This window comes from Stegodyphus dumicola, chromosome 12 (genome assembly GCF_044657685.1).
Source record: "Stegodyphus dumicola isolate Sdum_Otavi_A_Nest chromosome 12, ASM4465768v1".
NCBI classification, from domain to species: domain Eukaryota; kingdom Metazoa; phylum Arthropoda; class Arachnida; order Araneae; family Eresidae; genus Stegodyphus; species Stegodyphus dumicola.
This window is the reverse complement of record NC_140779.1, coordinates 71,976,849-71,996,844: the sequence shown is the minus strand read 5'-3', so window position 1 is coordinate 71,996,844 and position 19,996 is coordinate 71,976,849. Positions and strand designations below refer to the sequence as shown.

Here is a 19,996-nt window from a genome sequence, read left to right as displayed (position 1 = left end):
AACTCATTTCTCGCCCTTTTGGCGATAAAGGTAGACCTCGCATGAGGTAAAACTTCTTGAAATCTGCCACTTGCAGTAAGAATGAAAGATTAACTTAAGTTTGTAAAGTAACATAAAATTTTACTTATCTTTGTAATATTCAGACATCCTTTTCTGGGCCCAGTCTTTAAAGGTGCTGCAGACCGTAGCTTGGTTGATCCTCCTTCTTGTACGGGCTCGCCCTTCAGTGCTTTCCTCTGGAAGCTTCCGTTTTTCACCACTACGGCCACCCTTGAACATCTTCCTTTTGTGCTCTGCTTGTGGTTTTGGCCGTTTGAAGGCAGCTGGTCTTGGTGGAACCGGGAAACTTCTGTCGTGATCCTGCTTGGACCTCGTTGTTGGCCGTTCAAATTTTTCTTGTACTTTTTCCTCCGCCGCTGATGGCCCTTCCGCAGTTCGGCCACTTTTGCTGCGGAGAGTTCTGTCGGATGAGTCAATCTTCCGTTTCACAGCCGGGTTATAGTTGCCGTCCTTTCTCCCGGTCTTTTCCACATACGTCGTCCTTCTCCCTTCTTCATTCTGGGGGTGTTCGTGAACTCTGTTTTTTGGACGGTGGAACGGCTTCTTTTTCTTTGTACATTTAATTTTTCCACGGGGCAATTTTCTTTTCACTTGCTTCTGTCTCTCATTGGCTTGCCCTTGTACTTGTCGTTTTCCCACCTCTGGAACTTGTACCTGCGGTGTCTGCCGTACCGGATCCTGCAAAAGATCTGAAAAGATTTGCATTTTATTACGGTCATAGAATGGTTTTATCTGGTCAATGTTTGCGGAACAGGTTTCACCATTTCTTGCCTTTAACACTACAACAGCGTGAGTTATTTTTTCTATAACATATGGTCCTTCAAAGCGTGGAAAAAATTTGGCAGTTTTATCTTCTGGTGCTGAAGAAAGTGAATGCTTAATTTTTAGTACTTCATCCCCTACTTTATAAGTTACTCCCCGTCGTTTCAAGTCATAATACAATTTTTGTTTTCTTTGTGCTACTTCCGTATTCTTTTTTGCTTCTTTTATCAGTTTTTCTATATCACCCATTTTAAATTCTGGGGCTCTTTGTTGCACATAAAATAGTTTATCTAACGGTGTTATAACCTTTCTGCCTAGAAATAACTCAGCGGGAGTTTTGCCCGTTGTATCATGTTTTGCGGTCCTAAGGGCGAAAGCAAATTCATTGACATAGTTATCCCAGCTTTTATGAAAATTTTTAACATAACTACGGATAATTTTCACTATATTTCTGTTGACCCGTTCCGCTATATTTGATTGCGGCCGATACGGGACCATTTTTAAATGACGTATGCCCAGTTTTTGGCACATGTCTTCAAATATATTACTTACAAATTGAGGACCATTATCCGATATAACTTTTAGGGGCGCCCCGTATTTTAAAATATATTTATTTAAAATAGAATCGGTAACTAATTTCGCGGAGGCTCGTTTTAAGGGAACAATTTCGGTCCATTTACTAAAATGATCAACTATAACAAGGAGATAGCGACTTTTATTTAACTGACTTTTTGGGAAAGGGCCCAATAAATCGATGCCGATTATTTCATTTGGAAATTCGGATTTAATACTATTTAGAAACCCGGCCGGGCGGAAATTAATATAATTAACGGCTTGACATGTTGGGCAGGACTGGACATACGCCCTTGTTAACTTTTGCAGTTCAGGAAAGTAGACTGCCTCGCGTACGCGTTGAGTAGTTTTTCGAATACCAGCATGAGAAGCTAAAGGGCTGTCATGGAGCTCTTGCAGGATATTTAATCTAAGACTAGCTGGGATAACAGGTCGAAATTCGTTGTTGGAATTCGTAGTTTTTGTGTAGAATAATAGACCATCTATTAGTTCGTAATGGGCCGCCCTATTTCTTATCGCCACAATATCTTGGTGGCTAAAATTTTCAGGATCCTTCAAATACTCATAAATACTTCCAAACTCAGGATCCTTACCCAGTTCGGTTATTACAGTTTCTCGGGAATTTATTGTACACGCTGTCAGCATTGCAACTTTTACGGTATTACCCTGTTCGTCTAATTTAATTCGTGACAGGGCATCTGCTACGATATTTTCCTTTCCGGGGGTATGCTTGATTACCAGATTATATTCTTGCAGCTTGAGTGCCCATCTTATTAACCTTGGGGATAAATTTTTTCCAGAGTACAATCTAGTTACCGCCGCATGATCAGAATATACTGTTATCGGCGCCTTTCCAAAATAGACTCGGAACTTTTGCACTGCTAACAGAACTGCAAGTGCCTCTCTCTCGGTCGCGGAATAGTTTCTTTGTGTTTGATTTAAAGTTCGGCTAAAAAATGCTACTGGCTGCTGATTTTGCGAAAGTACCGCTCCTACCGCATAATCCGAAGCATCCGCTGAAATTTCTAAATTTTCATCCTTTTCAGGAAATTTCAACACAGGGGCTTGCGTTAATGCTTGTTTTAATTTTTCGAAAGCACTATTGGCTTCGGCCGTCCACGAGAATCTTGCCTTTTTCCTTTTTAATTTTAACAACGGCTCAGCGATAGCCGCAAAATCTTTTATAAAGGACCTATAATATGAACAAAGTCCTAGAAAAGAAGAGAGCTTCTTTGCCGTGTTTGGAGTCGGATACTTTTGTACAGCGATTATTTTTGATTCATCTGTCTCGATCCCTTTTTGCGATATTTTGTAACCTAAATATTTTAATTCAGGGGCTGCAAATTTGCATTTTTCGACATTAACTTTTAGACCGGCCTCATTTAATAAAGAAAACACCTGTCTTAAATCCTGTACATGTTGGTCTAGATTATCACTAGTAATAATGATATCGTCTAAATAGATAAATGTGGACTTTCCGAGAACAGGTCTTAACACAATGTCCATGCATCGCTGAAATGTTGCTGGGGCGCCTGAAAGGCCAAACGGCATTCGCAAAAATGCATAAGTGCCAGACTTGGTTATAAAAGCAGTCTTAGGCACGTCCTCAGGCCTGATCCCTATTTGAAAATAACCATTCGTTAAGTCTAAAGTTGTCATAAATTTGGTTGATTTTATGTTCCTTAAAATTTCTTCTATAATCGGTAACGGATATACCGGATATTTCGTTATGGAATTTAATTTACGGTAATCAATAGCGAATCTCCACCTTTTTGGATGCTCCAAAGGATAATCATTATTTTTCTTACATAAAACCACCGGACTAGCATAACTACTTGAGATAGGCGTTACGATCTTTTTACGTAGCATATCGGTAATATGCCATTCTATAATTTTTTCCTTATTCTTATCATACCGGTATGGTTTTTGACGAACCGGCAATGCATCTCCGGTGTCAATACTATGGTTAGTAACCTGGGTAAATCCTGGAATATCACTAAATAAGGAAGCAAATTCACTTACCACTTGTCGGATTCTATCTTGCTCGTCATTAGGCAGGTGGTCGAGATTTAACCTTGGCGGTTCAACCTTTTCTACACGCACTGGTTTCATCGTCAGCTTAAGAGACGCTTCATTAAAATCCAGTGTAGCTTGTGCGTCTGAAAGAAAGTCTATTCCTAGTATTAAGTGTGCTTGCAAATTCTTTACTATAAAAAACATCACCTTTACTTGTTCGTCCTTGATACGGATGTACAAAGGTACTTTACCTACGCACTTACATTGTTCTCCTTGCGCCGCTAATACTGTTGTATTATCCGCATTATATATGCGGTATTTGCGAAAATACTTTCTAAAAAAGACTTCTGCCACACAGGAACACTGCGCGCCGGTATCCAGGAGTGCGGTGGCCGGGATATTATTTACCAAGACTTCAATCTTCGGAAGAGTTAAATTTTTCACCATTACTGTATTTAACTTGTAGGAAGAGGGGTTTTCGTGGCCTTCGGATTTCCGCACCCTCTCGTCAGCAGAAATCCGTTTTAGTTTAAATTATTTTTCCTTTCGGTGCTTTCCTTCTTTCTCCACTGGCCTTGAGACTTTTTTCCTGGGTTGCTATTGAACTGTCGACGTTCGCCGGCTGTTTTTGAATGCTCGGGTTTCCTTGCCCACTGATTCGCTTTTTCTCCGTAGCCATGTGCTTGAGTTTGCTGTAGTCTTGGCGTACCAAATTGGTTTCGCTGTTGATATTGGCGTCTTCTTTCGACGTCGGCCGTTCTTCTACTTTCAAACTGGATTGCTAGCTCAAATAATTTTTCCAGTGTAGTCGGATTTCTCAATTCAATAAAGTCTTGCACTTGGGGTAGTAACCTCGGCAAAATCACTTGAATTATTTCAGGATCCGGACGGTTTCCATACAAGAGCTTGAAAACGTGAATTTTTCTTAAAATAAACCTGGAGAGGTTTTCCATTCTTTGTTGATATATACTGAAAAGTTCTGTTTCTAATTTCGCACGATCCCTTACAACAGGGAAGGCTTTAAGTAGGGCAGTCTTGAAATTTTCGTAGGTATAGGTGGGACTTCCTGCTTGACCCAAGAGACTTCTGCCGATACATTTGAACCAGTTAAGCGCTTGGCCCCTCAAAGCGCTGGTAGCTAAGGTAACTTTTTGAAACTCGTGCACGGGGTAGAGCATGAAGTGGTCATCCAATTTTTCCAAAAAACTGGTTACCTGTGAGTTTCCATTAAACGTTGCTTCTGGTTTCATCGAAGCGCGCATGGTCTGGACAATATACCCAAATCCTTCCAGGGCGGCAGCTGGCATTTCTGGATTCTGAGCTGTTTCTGCAGGCAGCACAGGTTCTTCTTGAAACTCGGCCATGGTTATTCTTCGTCGGGCGCCACTATCAGGTTCAATGTTTCTTCTAACCTTCTTCGGAAACATACAATGACCTGACTAGAACAGAGAGCTTACTAAAGCTATGTTCACTAATTGTAGTAAGTAGACAGGATACAGACGAAGGGTATACAAAACCCTTTATTTTTTTCTTTATATACAATGACTTCCGTACTTCGGAATACAATGACCCTCCACTCGGGGTCTAACTTAAAAGATATCAAAATAAAACTAAACTCTAATTTAACTTTAGAATAAGATTGGCCTTATAATAACAGAAAGCGTATGTAGCACAGAGACTGTGAACACTACAATACGTTTAATTTATCAAGAGGATTAAAACCTCTGGCCTGGAAGGCAAAGTAGCAACTGCGTAACTTCTAAGGTAAGCGGCCTGCTTCGAACTCACGGCTTCCTCTCTTTTGCTTGGCAAAAAGGCCACACTTAAATACTTGGCGTTCGCCAGACAACTTTGCATAAACTCCTTCACGCTTATAATTCTGGCCGGAAGTAGAAAATAAGAAGTGATAGTAAAGATTTAAAATAAAATAAACGTTAGTAAAACTTAAGATCCTTACACCGTGAAAGACCAAAATTGGAGAATGTCGACTTTCACCAGAGAATATCAACATTCACCAATACGTCGGTGAAATATTTCACTACATTCTTGTATATTCGGACCCTCACCGGTGTATGTCGACAATCACAGATATGCTCTGGTGAAAGTCGAAAAGATAGGTCATAAAGTGCCATAAGAGTTTAAGTTGTTGCAATAAATAAGATTTGAATCACATAATTTAGTAAGTTTTTTATTACTATTATTTTATTTTCTCATTTAGAACATACTGTATAATTAAGTAAGTTTTTAACTTCTGTTATTTTCCTTTCTCATTTTGAATGTATTGTGTGTTTTAGGTTCTCATGTTCTTAAGTTCTTATTTCAAGTCTCAAGTGCGTTTATTCGCGACTGAATTACGGAGAAGAAAATATAATATTGTTACATGTTCAACATTCACCATTAGTGCATGGTGAATGTCGACATTGACCGGTGTAAGTCAGAAATAAGAGTATTCGGAAAATATTTCGGACACACACCAAGAGACTATGTGAATGTTGACATTCACCGGTGAAAATCGACATTCTCCAGATTTCGGTGTTTCACCGTAACATATACACATACATATATTTGTATGTTATACACGTATGCATAAATCCACACGTAAACACATATATATAAATGCATATGTGTGCCTGTGTGTGTACGTGTACGTGTCTGTATGTACGTTATTCCCATTTAAGGGCACGCATGCTTTCCGCTTTATGTACATATCTGCACCTGTACCATATCATATCAGTGCAGACATACATACTGCATGGTTATGTTGGTATACACTTCCATAAACAAATATGAATTCCCACGTACTTGTATACATGTACAAGGACTTTTTTTTTACATTCTTAACAGTTCTGTCTGTCTTTATTTCCATATATATCTGTTTATGCTGAAGTGACCTTCACACACGGAAGTTTACTGTGATTGTACTGTTATTCAGAGAAATCACAAGAACGTAAATATAAATTTTGTGTCAAAGAAACAACAGTAGTTTTACAATTTCAGTCGGAAACCTGGAAATCGTAAATACACTAAAACTAGTGAATCAGTTTCTCTAGCCATTAGATTCCAGATGTACTGTTATTTTAAAAGGTAGCTCTGTATCAGTGTCTCAATTTCACAGTCAAATAATTTAGAATTGACCTTTTAAGTGATTGAATGCTTTTGTCATTCATTAGACATATAACTCAGCAACTGCGTTTAAGGACAAATTCCTGGGGGCATACCTTGGGCACTCAGTTATGAAATAATTTCGATACAACAGCACAATGTCCGAGGTGTTAATGAAACCAATGAATAGCTGCCAAATTTTCAATAAAAAAGAGAAAAACAGTTAGTTCAACTATGTCAGTATAGATTTCGCATGACCTGACAATGAAGATATTTTGAGTAACTGCAAGTAAAGATACTCGCTAATATATCATAGAATTTAAATTCCACCATATAAAATATGCCACCTTGGTTGATGTCAAAGCTTCTATGAAGACAGTCTGGAGTTGGAACGAACTGGTTAAAACAATAGAGAAAATAAAAAAATTCATATGGGATGACAATTTCAAACAGGAGAGAATTTTGCTGACCAGGCACCTGAAAGTATCTGGAAATTTCTCTTAATGTGCTAAATGTGCTTAATGTGCTTGTGTAGCTTTTGTCACACAGTTTTTGCGGACACTATGCATAACAAACAATTTTCCCTTCAATTTAAAAAAAACTTTGCAGTAAGAAATTACCTAAATTTTGATACCTGAGTGAACAAGTTCTCTTAGTGAGATTGGAAATTTAGTTTTAGACAAATGGAATTTATGTTTTGAAGTATAGGTTTGCATACTAAATTTGACATTTTAATGACTTAAATTCATTCTATTGTTAATACTTGAAATATATCACTTACTAATTTTCAATAAACAGTATAAAATGGTACATGATTAAACGATCTTTTTTTTTTTTCAAATTTTTAAAACTAAAATATTCTAAAAATCAGTTTTTGAGCATCTGTTTTATCATGCGTTAATTTTGGAAAAGAACGGAATTTTAATTAGTAGCACTTATGTAGTTGAACATTGCAGTACTAACAGTCTACAATAAAATAAAATTATTTTTAATTAAACCCTATTCTAATTTACTGAAAGTTTCCTCCTTAAATAGTATGTTATCAAGCAGATTTTGAACAATTATGTAAAATTAAAATTTCATTATGCGTATAGAGCATAATTTTAACAGTTCCACTGAACATTAATTTTTAATCATTTCTATAGCTTCAAGTGTTTATTTTTTAATTATTTCCTGTATGGAAGAAAGTTCAAAGATATAGCTATATTTGACAATATGTACCAAAACAAATTTAAAATTATAAGGACATTTAACAGTAAGCAAAAAAAAAAAAAAAAAAAAGACTGAGATGAAGACTGTTTAAATTTTAAATTATCCAAGGAAATAATCAAATAGTTGAAATATTTTTTTGATATAACATTAATATAAAGATACGATAGAAATAATTATTGTAAGCACTTAGTAAAGACGTATAATTTTGCAGTGTAATTTAAAATTCAAACCAAAATTTTACAAAAATGAAAGTAATGTCCTATAATATAAAGAATGGCATTTTCTTCAACGGAGGTTTATGCCTTTTCCAGTAGTCCCAATCCGGAACAATAATATGAAATTTTCCCTCAATGACAAAAAGCATCTTGAAGTCTGGTCACTAATCCCTACACTTCCCTTCCTTTTGTGACATAGATGCACCCCACTGAGAATCCATTAAACTACACACAAGAATCTTTGTTGCAAATAGGAGGTGATTTCTTTAAGGGGGAAAGCATTCGGTTCAAGATTCCCCATCCTTTCAAGGCTTTTACTGCTACCAAAGCCCCGGCCTCGAAAGGTGAATATGGATTCAGCACACTATGCAATCAGAACTCTTCCTCTTCAGTAGGCCATCTACATTCTACACCAATAACATTTGCTACGTCTTTTTCATCATATTATATATATATGTATATCTGATCGTAACGAAAGTTTTCCACCCCCCACCGCTCAAATCTATGATTGTCTGTCAAATAGTTTTTCAAAGACTTCAGCCCAGGAATTTGCTGGCAGCGGGTCTAAAAACAGATAAACCTCATTTTTGAACGTCCTGTGCAGAATAGAAAGTAGCAACAGCAAGATGTACTGCAGATGTGAGGAAAGGTAAAAGTCCAAATGAGCAATGTAGGGGCTATATGGTAGATGTGGAAAAAGATCTAGTTCAAGTAGAGTCAGTGAACATGTGGTCTTGCATTATCATGATGGAACATTACCTTTTTGCACCAGAATTGACATTTTTCCTTGATAGCAGCTTCAACACAGACTAGAATCTCACTTGTACACCTTACTGTCGAGGGTTTTACTTTTTCGAGGTACTGTTTGTGGATAATTCCACCAGATACAAAGCATGATCTTTTTGATAGTCAAATTGTGCTCTGCAACGCTGTCAGTGGGCTCACCGAGTGCAGACCAACCCCCTTCTAGTATTAAAGTGAAACCACTCTTCATCGAAAGTGACGATCCAGTCCAGAATTTTGTCCTTTCATTGATATTCAAGCAGATATCAATGAAAACATCTGTCCTTATCTGCTTAAGTCAGCTCATGCGGCACCCAGCAATTGAACTCATACGTCAAGTTTATGTGTTGCATAGTGTGACTAATGGACATGGCACAAACGTGCAACTTCTTGCACATACCGCATACTGATCTTCCTCCACAAGTTCTCGCTGGCGGGCTCATCAACATCAGTAGGCTGGCCAGAACACTCTGCTTCTTGAATGTTATAGTCCATCTTATTGAACTTTCAGTTTTAAACCTTCACAGTGTCATATGATACAACATTAGTACCTGAAGCTGTACACATGATTTGGTGACATTCTATAGCTGACTTTTTGCAACACAGCTGAAAGTAAATGATGGTTCGAATCTGATAACATGATAGTTCCATTTCAGACACTTTGTTCTTAATGATAATATTTTTTTACAAATTTCAGAACACTGTCTTCTAATGGAAGTTTCTATCAAATGCCAGAAGTTAGTTGGCAAAATATGATTAAATATGCTAACATGAACTGTTTGCGCATATGATATTTGTGGTGGCGGGAAACTTTCGTTAAAACCTGATGTCTATATATATATACCCACTATATTCTACTTTTATATTTCTATTTTGCCTTCTGTTTTCACTATTTAAAAATATGAAGTTTTGAGATTAAAAAATAACATTAAAAATGGACAACATGACTGACAGAAAAATATTTCACAATCCCATTAACTCAAAATAAATCAAATTATCAAGCAAATAAAATAAAAAAATAAGCCTGCCAAAATTGAATCATTATGAAACAAAAAAAAAAAAGTGTTCATATCTGTTATAAGGGCTATGAAGACAAACACAACAACCACATAGCCCTCCTCATCCTCCTTTGGGATTTTTTTGAGAAATGGTTTTCAAGCCAAAGGCTGGAACACATATGTCCCAGCCATAGTTAATGGTGGGATACATGTGCCCCAAATGTAGCAATCGACTTACTATAAGCACACCTATTATTCTGGAAAGCGTTATTACATGAAATAGATTTTTGTATCATATGGTATAGGGTAATGCATTCTTTGCATAATACAACATTACACATTGAGCAGCTTATATTTGTTCTTTTCTGAATGTTAATTTGTGTACGATGAGCACAACAGCGTCTTGATTTTCCAACTATTGGAAGATTATCTCCAACATTCAGGAGATTCTAAGTACTTTTAACCCAGCAGCAATTTTTAAACTTTTAGTGAGGCATATATGTCCCTTTAGTAGTCAATGGGTTAAAGATGTATACTGCACACAAAAAAAGGGGGAGACAGCTCGATATCTCCCATTCTACTGGGCCGATTGACAAACTCAATGACAAATCAAATTACCTTCTTCATGTCTCGAAAGCACGACTTAGGATATATATTAGATTTATATATAGCACTATTCTAACATAGGTGTGTAAACACAAAATCGGACTTTTTCTGAAATAGCATACCAAATTGTTTACATATTTTGATTCTACGACGCAAATTATGCCTAGATATAAAATTTTGTGCAAAATTTACGGAGAAATTCAACAATTTATATTGGTGCTTTTTTTTTTCAGTTGCGCCAAGTTTCAGTTCACGGCGAATTTCTTAATATGTGACAACCTATTTTCATTTTATTTTTTACATTGTGCGGGAGTCAAATGTTCTTTATATTATATTTTTTGATTATAATTGTTATTATTATTTGAAGTATTTTTTCTTTTTTGAATTTCATTTTAATTGCTTAAGTTGCATGGTTTCTTTCGAATATCTGTTTTAAAAATTTCTATTTACTCATTCGAACTGCATACTTTAAATAAAAGGTGCATCTTTCTTTTTTTTTCAAATAGTTTTCTTCATACTATATTTTTTAGTCATAGTTATTATTTTAGGTAATTTAAAAATTTTTAGACTTTTATTTTAATTGTTTGTGTTGCATTGTCTCTTCAGATAATAGTTTTAAAATTTTCTATTTATTCATTCGAACTGAGCATTTTAAATATATTCATTAATATAATTTTTATAGAATTAGATTTTATTTATTTGAATTGTGTTTCTTTCAGAAGAAAACTTTGTGGCTACGATGCATTTGAAAACTGCATGTATTAAAACAGAAAATACAGTAAAACACAGTTAACACACCTTTCAGTGTTCCGTTCAGAAAAGATATATAAATAAGAGAGATGTATAACCGACATTTTAACTTAGGATCACTTGCATGCATTGCTTTAAAGAGTTTTATCATTGTGCCCATTGTTTTACATAATTTTATCATCCTACATTTAGTTTCTTAAAATTTATTCATATTTTATTCAAATATTTTATTTTTGAAAACACAAGAATCAAATATCATAAGATTTAAAAAAAAAAAAAAAAAAAAAAAAAAAACTAAATTTTATGCAAAAAAAATTTTTTTTTCTTAATGGCTTGCTCTTTTTCCTCAGGTATTCTGCAATTTTAAAAAGCATCCAACTTTGCGAAACATCTTTGTTTTCTGACATTCATTTTAAATAAAGTTCTTGCCTTTCATTTCATAAAGGCCCACAAACGGCCCTTCATTAAAGTCACTGAACACTGGTAGTTTGCTTCGAGCTTCGAATCCCGAAAAATGGACTGGTAGCATGGGCGTTTTCATGGTTTTCTCACGTGTAATGTGTATGCCAGCTGGTTTCCCTTAGAAAATTCTTCACGAAGGCATCCTTCCTTTCAGGCAGATAGCCCTGCTTTGTCGTAATATAATAATCAAATTCAATCCATTTCATCAGTATTTGATCAGAGCCTTTATCAGTCTTTAATGGCTAAGCATTTTGAAGGCATGAGATGAAAGGAAAGACTGGTTTCATCAAGAGGGAAAGCGTCTTTAGGTGATATCCAAATACATCAATGATATCCATATACATTTTAGAGACATTAGGTTTTTTTTTTTTGGAAACAGGAGACTTGAAAAATGAGCAATGCCCTCACTGGAAATCAAACCATGGACCTCTTGAATACGTGCCGAATGTGCAGACCACTACTCCATGAAGACACGCTAAGAAGGCGGAAGAAATACCTTATATACTCCCCCCCTTTTAAAGGGAGACTGGGAATTAGGGGACTCAGTCACCACATCTTGGTGGTTAAGAATCATCATTCACCACCTTTTAGTTCGGGTACCTGTGATGACTTTGTGGTTTAACAAGGCACCATTTAGCAAGACGAAGCAAACATTTATTAAATATATAATTCAAAGCATAATATAATAGTGACTCAGAGCAGTATGTCGCTCCTACCGCATAGTACAATCTACTACCTTCCTCTTCCGAGGCTAACGTGCAACTCTTAATAAATACATTAACCCTTCTCGGAGAAGAGCTACCTGTGCCAAGCACGCTCTGTTGATCGCCAAACAGTCGCTAGATATCACACCCCCGTCGTAAGATTGTTGTTGATATTATTTACAAATCAATCAGCAATCTGGAAACTAAACTCTAGCAACTGTTTGCGATCAACGTGAAAAAGAAAAAAAACTACATATACTTTTATACATTCTTTCCTAATTTTCAAATCTCAATTACTATAGACATTTGCAATATAATACCTACAATTGCACCTCAATTTACTACATAAACATATATAAACATAAATAACACATTTTTATATATAAACATAGATAACTCATTTTTAACTTCACTTGTTCCGAACCTTATTATTATTGTAACAATTTATGAATTCTTAACCCAAAGAAACCAAGTTGATATTTTCTTTTATAAACATGTTAAAATATACCCTAGTATTATTCCAATGATGACAGTAAAATTATTAAGTTTCTTATATATATATATATATAATTATATTCTTAACATTCTTTTTACTTAATGATGCTGCAGCATGATTTATATCCTTGGGAGACAAATATCTAAATTTACCACTTACCTCGAATATTTGTTATCCAATAATTTCTCTATCTATTTCAAATTACATAAACATCTTATTTGCACAAAATTGTAAAATGATTATGAAAAGCAAAGAAAAACTATCTAATCATTAACTATACAAAATGTTCGTGAAGATGAACAGTAAATTAATGTTCAAAGTTCACAGGTGGGAAGTCTGGATAATGCATCCGCGTTTGACAGTTTTTTTCCAGGGCAATGTTCTATTTCGAAATTATATTTCTGCAAAGCTATGGCCCATCATAGTAATTTGGATGATTGCGGAGCATTTCTCACTATAAAGGCTAGAGGATTATGATCAGTCACAATTTTCACCGATGAACCGAATATCCAAGGTTCAAACTTCTTCAATGCCCATACTATAGCATAAGCTTCACGCTCTATAGTCGGCCAGCTCTTTTGAAGTTTCAATAATTTCTTGCTCGTGTAGCAGATGGGAAATTGCTTCTCTCCCCTTTGTTGTGATAAACATGCACCTATTCCAATTTGGGATGCATCAGAATGAATGACAAACAGATCCTGCAGTGTTGGGGTGATCAACTCCGTTGACATCGCTAATCGTTCCTTCAGTTGTTGAAATGTTGACTCATGAATTTCTTTCCATTCAAGTATTTCCGATTGTTTATTTTTCGTGAGTTCTGTGAGTGGGTAGGCGATCTCTGCATACCCTGGGATATAATCGCGATAATAATTACATAATCCTAACAGACTCTTAAGATCTCTTTTCGTTTTCAGCGTTTCCAGCTTCTTGATTGCCTCTGTATTCTTGGGATCTGGTTGATGTTTTCCTGATCCAATAGCGTGTCCTAAATATTTAATTTGAGGTTTTGCAAACGAACATTTCTTCGAATTGATAGTAAATTCAAGTGACTCTAATTTGGTGAAAACTTTATCCAGATGTTGGAGATGAGTGTCGAAATCCGTAGAAAATATAGCTATGTCATCAATATAGGCTCTTGAAAATTGTTGAAATTCTTTCAGCGCGTTATTCATTACTCTCTGAAAAGTCGCTGCTGCGTTCCTTAATCCAAAGGGTAGCACTTTAAACAGATATTGACCTCGATGAGTTTTGAAGGATGTGTACTCTTTACTTTGTTCCTCCATGGGAATTGCCCAATATCCTTTCAGCAAATCTAAAGTTGTTATGACGTTGGCTCTTCCTATACTGTACATGAAATCAATGGCGTTTTGCATAGGAAAGTCATCTGGCTTCGTCACTGCATTCAAAGCTCGATAATCTAAGCACAATCTGATATCTCCATCTTTTTTGCTTACACAAACTACTGGATGAACTATTTCTGCATTACTTTCTTCTATTAGTCCAGATTTCAATAATTTTTCTACTTCTTCATCGACCTTGGGTTTCAATGCTTCAGGAATCCTATAAATGTAAGGTTCCTTCCTCTCCATATTGGGTATTAATCTAATTTTATGAGCTTCAACTTTAGCTATTTTCAGCTTTCTGGTGAATAGTGCTCGGTGTTGATAAGAGCATCAATTTTCTTCTCTGCTGCGGATTCAAATTTTCTAAATTCAGATTTGCATCTATTTTAAAAACTTCCAGGGGGGTCGAGAGATCTTTTCCTGGCAAAATTATAATTTCTCCAAATTCTTTTTCATTTTCAAATATCACTCCAATTGCATTGATACTAGCTTGGAATTTTCTAATTTTATTTGCATGAACATGTTTAATCTTTCCATCAGGTAGTTTTACTTTATAGGAATGAGGTGGGCAATGATTCACGATTTCCCCTAGACCAGTCCATCGTGCATAGAGTCTGTTATTTGAATCTGGTATGAGTAAATAAACTTGTTCTCCGATTTTGAAATTATTTGGTATTGATCTCCGATTAAAGTACTCAGCATATTTTTGTTGCTTATCACTTGCAATTAAATTGGCTTGTTCGGCTGCTTGTTCTAACCTTATTTTTAAAAGCTGTAAGTAATCCACTGCCGACTCACTTAGATTAGGTGGTATAGGTATTTCTCCTGACCATGAAGACTTCAGTACTGCTAAAGGACCTCTTGGTTGTCTTCCATACATCAGCTGAAATGGTGAGACACCCGTGGTGCAGTTTGGTACTTCTCTGTATGCAAAGAGCAAGTATGGGATGTGCTTGTCCCAATTCGAAGGATCAGTCCTGATGACATGATGTAACATTTGCTTGAAGGACTTGTTCCATCTTTCTACTAATCCATTTGAAGCACTGTAAGCAGGTGTAGAGAACCTAGGGTGAGAACCTAGTCTTTTCTGGAATTCTTTAGTTAATTTTGAAACAAAGTTACTTCCGTTGTCACTAGCTATTGTATTAGGGATTCCTGTTCTCATGAAAATCTCCAAAAGCACGTCGCAAGTGGCTTTTGCTGTCAAACTTCTCAGTGGAATGGCTTCTGGCCATCGGGAATGTTGATCTACCAGACATAACACATATTTATGTTTCCTAGCAGAGGGAGGTTCAATAGGTCCAATAACGTCGATGTTAACTGTTTCGAAAGGTAATCCTGGCCTTCTGACCGGTGTGATGCGAATCTTGTCAGATCGCTTTTCTGGACTTTTCAACTGACAATCTTTGCACGTTTTACAAAAGGTTTCGACATCTTGTGCTAATCCAGGCCAATAAAATGAATATCGTATTCGCTCCTTTGTTTTTCCTATTCCAAGATGTGCACCGAAAATGAAACTATGTGCTAATTCCAACACTTGTGCTCTTCTACTAAGCGGAAGCACTAACTGAAAAACAGTCTGTCCTAATATTTTTTCTTGGTGATGTAAAAGATGATCAATAAATAAATAATTTCCTTTTTTTTCTATTGCTAGCTTCCATGCTTCTCTCAGCCAGGGGCAGTTAACTTGCTCTTCGCGTAGGTGTTCAGCAGAGGACAAGTCTGTGTTGACATAAACACTTGCCTTCTCCCCTTTCTCCTCTTCGTTTTTCTCCTCCATAAGCATTAGTGGGGGGGGAATCGACGCTGTCGTTTGACTGTGCATTGGCGAATAAAGTTCGAGCATTTTCGCTTCTTCTTATTTCTTTCTGCGTTTGGTTCTTCTGCCGCAGGATTAGTCAACAGTTCGTATATTTCTGGAGTTATTAGGCAAGGCACATTTAGCTTATCAGTCACTGCAATTAATGTATCCACAAAATTAAATATTTTGCTTCCATGATCTTTATGGTAAATAGATACATGGCAAACTTTTGCTTCAGGTGGTTGTCCGAAAGCAGTTGTTAGCAATATTTTACCTCCTTCTCTCTCCTCTAAATTTGGAATGAGTGATGAATGTACGTATTTTCTCAGAGTTAATAAAAATATCTACTTTTTGCAGTGGTTGAACGATGCGTTGTGCGAACTCGGATCGTAGATGGGATGAGTCTACTTTAGCTACGATGGCTTCTTCTTTTGATGTTCTGTTTGAATTTTTTTTTGAGTTTTGGAATCATCCTTTCCCTTCTTATTTACTGCAGTTTCGTTCTTTCTTCTTTTGTCTGGGCAATCTCTTGCGATGTGTTGATAATTTCCACAAGTATAACATTCTTTTCTTCACGCGTGAGATCTTTCAAGTTTTGGATATTCTTTCCTCATGGGTGGCGGAATATATTTGTCTTGTGCACATGTTGTATCCAGGAATCTCGGTGATCGCTTAATTCCATTTCGAACTTTGTCAAAAGATTTTTCTTTGGCCGTGAAATAAATATCACATTCTGTAGCTAATTCTTGAGGCTTCAGCCATTTATTTCCTTGGCGTATTGCGATGTGTGCAGCTGTTTCTTCTTCTAAAGCTTGGAATAATTTATCTGAAATAATTAACTCCTTGAGTGTTTCGAAATCCTTTACTTCTCTTGACTTGCAGTAATAGTCCCATGTAGCTGTTAGTCTTGAAGCGAACTGGATATGCGTTTCGCCGGAATAACGTTTAGTTTTCTAAACAGGTTTGAGGAGTAGGTTGATATTCCTTCGGAACAAGAGTTTTCACTTTTCGTAATTTTGCAGATCTTCCTCCTTTATATAAACAAGAACATTTGAAGCTTTTTCTCCAATTAATTTCAATATTTCTGATTTGTATTCTTCGGAAACGTTCTTGTGCTTAAATGCTCTTTCGATAGAATCGAAAAATATATTCCATTCTTCTGCTCTCATCGGTACTGGTATAGTCAGTGTTTCTACTCCGTTGATCAGCTTGTCCAGGGAAATTTCGGTTTCTCGTTCTGTGTTTTGGATTAAAGGTGTTGGACTTCTACTTCCATCATTTTGAGTTGCTCGAATCTTCGCTAGTTCTATTTCGTGTTCTCTTTCTGTTCTTATTCTTTCTTCTTCCATTTGTATTCTTTCCATTTCTTCTTTTCTTTTTCTATTCTCCACTGTATTAATCAGAATTTCTTTCACGAAATCAGCATCTTCAATGTATTCCTTGCTATTCTGGAGTTTGTGTTTCAGTTCTACCAGCTTCAAATCTGGGGATGCTTCTTCGCCAATTTCCAATAGAACTGTTACTAAATCCTCTTTCTTTGCGTTTTTGAACATTTTCTTCTATTCTCCTTTAGAACCAAGCTTTTTGAACTCTCAATTAAATAATTCTCACGTTTCTACTCCCTTTTGCAAATGCGCACTTCTTTCGTTAGTTAGGCTTAACTTTACGCCATTTCCGTTTTCAGCGCTCTAAGCTTCTAACCCCTCTGGTTCTCGTAAGAGAGCATGTTGTGATGACTTTGTGGTTTAACAAGGCACCATTTAGCAAGATGAAACAAACATTTATTAAATATATGATTCAAAGCATAATATAATAGTGACTCAGAGCAGTACATCGCTCCTACCGCATAGTACAATCTACTACGTTCCTCTTCCGAGGCTAACATGCAACTCTTAATAAATACATTAACCCTTCTCAGAGAAGAGCTACCTGCGTCAAGCACGCTCTGTTGATCGCCAAACAGTCGCCAGATATCACAGTACCACTATAGAAACATTAGTTTTTTTTTTTTTTTTTTTTTTTTTTTTTTTTTTTTTTTTTTGAAGCAGGGGAAATGAAAAATCAGCTATCAGAATCAATCAAATCCTCACTGGGAATCGAACCATGGACATCTCGAATACGCACTGTGCATGCAGACTGCTACAGCACAAAGGCACGCTAAGAAGGCAGGAGTAATACTTTATGACGTCACTGGATAAATTCCTGCATCTTCAAATAATTCAACTGAGAAATCATAGGATGCTCCATTTATGATAAGATGATGTTCTATAACGAAAGTTAAATTTATACAACCATATAATCGAAAACCAGTAGCTCTTCACTTTAATCTACAGTGATATCATTTTTGTCTTTTTCCGTTAGCACAAACTCAATTGCTGCTATTTGCTGGTGTACATGTCCAAGTGTTTTCTTTTTAAACACCCATCTTCCTTGAAGTAGATTCCCCTTTAAAATTTTTGCTTTTCCCCCCTAATTTCCTTCTGCATTTGTTTTCAGTGTTGCCACAAGAAAATTAAGATTTTTCGATTTTTACACTTTCATAAATTTTGCATTGTTGTCAAATTTTTTAAAATATCAGTTTTTAAAATATCAGTTGCATTAAATGTGTTTCAGCTGAAGACAGCTAGACATTTTAACTATAAATAAAGTTTAAAGCAAAGTCCAAAAAATAAATATTTGAATTTAAAGATTTTTGTTAAATGAGAAAAAAATGAACCACTCCAGTAGCACTTATCCTGTACCACTGAGTAACCCAATTCTTATATCAGGTGCAAAAAATCTTAATCATATTATTTAGAGTTTTTGAGCCTAAAAATTTCTATATTAAAGATGTTTTTTATATAATCTGCAACATGACAAAAAATTACTACTTAAAACATTCTTTCTAAAACGATTAATGTAAAAATTTATGTTTATATATATGTTTTTTAGAGCTGGGGCATGACTCGATGTTTCAACGTCTTGTTTGCTTAAAAACATTGTGAAAATAAACATCAAACGAACGTTTCTCAATTTTAGACATTTAAATTAAGTTAAAGTAAAGTAGCAGACGATAACACGGCAAAGGTAAAAATTTACTCTTACAAATGTTAAAAAAGAGCAAGAAAGAAAGAAATTTTAAAAAAAAGGTTAAAAATTTGAGTAATCTATACTTAAAAAAATAGCTTTTCATATAGTATTAATAAATATTTATTATGCATCAATGAGGGAAAAAATTTGATATAATTAATTCTCCCTAAAAATTTGTTTGAAATTTAAGGTAAAAAATAGCTGTGGCAATTCACTGTAACAAAATCCATAAACCACATTTGGCATTATTATCGCTCAAAAAAAAGATGCTAAATTTTAAATCACGCAAATATGTAAATTCGTGTATATCTTACAAAATTTTGGATAAAAAAGTCTAATTTTTTGCAAGTATGCTTAGAAATACGTCATCTTTAAGATGACGGCAAAAATGTTATATGTTGTAAGTCAATTTTTTTAAATGTATTTTTTTTTAAATTATTTAAAAATACAAATTTTAAAAATAAATCATGAAAAATAGGTGAATTTTATTTGGAATGAACTTAAATTTCGAAATGCGAAAGGAAGAATCAAAAACGTTTCATAAAAAAAGAGATATTAATAAATATGTACCAAATTCAATTAACATTCAGGAGCTAAAATTTTGAGAGCTAATTTTTTTAAAACTACTGGTGCGATTTTTACAAAACTTGGCAATCTGGCATAATTTGAATCATAGAATCGAAATATGTAAAAAAATTGGCATGTTATTTCAGAGAAAGTCCGATTTTGTGTCAAAATACCTATGTTAGAATAGTGCTATATATAAATCTAATATATATCCCAAGTCGTGCTTTCGAGACATGAAGAATGCAATTTGAATTTCGTCAATCGACCCAAGAGAAGAGGAGATATAGAACTTTTTTTTTTTTTTTTTCCCCCCCGCAGTGTACCTTTTATGCAGTGGGCCTTCACCTTGCAAATTTTCTTCATGCTGGGCTCTGTGGCTGGTTTTTGGTTATTTGTTCATATTAATATTAAATAAGTTCATTTTCAATTAAATTTTTTATTAGAAATTAAAGAAATTTTTCAATGTAACAAATTGTT

The 19,996-nt window shown here is 35.3% G+C and overlaps 1 protein-coding gene across 1 annotated transcript in view; it reads left to right on the top strand.

The window, feature by feature from the left end:
• Positions 1-19,996, top strand: part of Ns2 (nucleostemin 2) — a 98,134-nt gene that overhangs the window by 5,199 nt on the left and 72,939 nt on the right. The gene's annotated exons all lie outside the window — the stretch shown is intronic.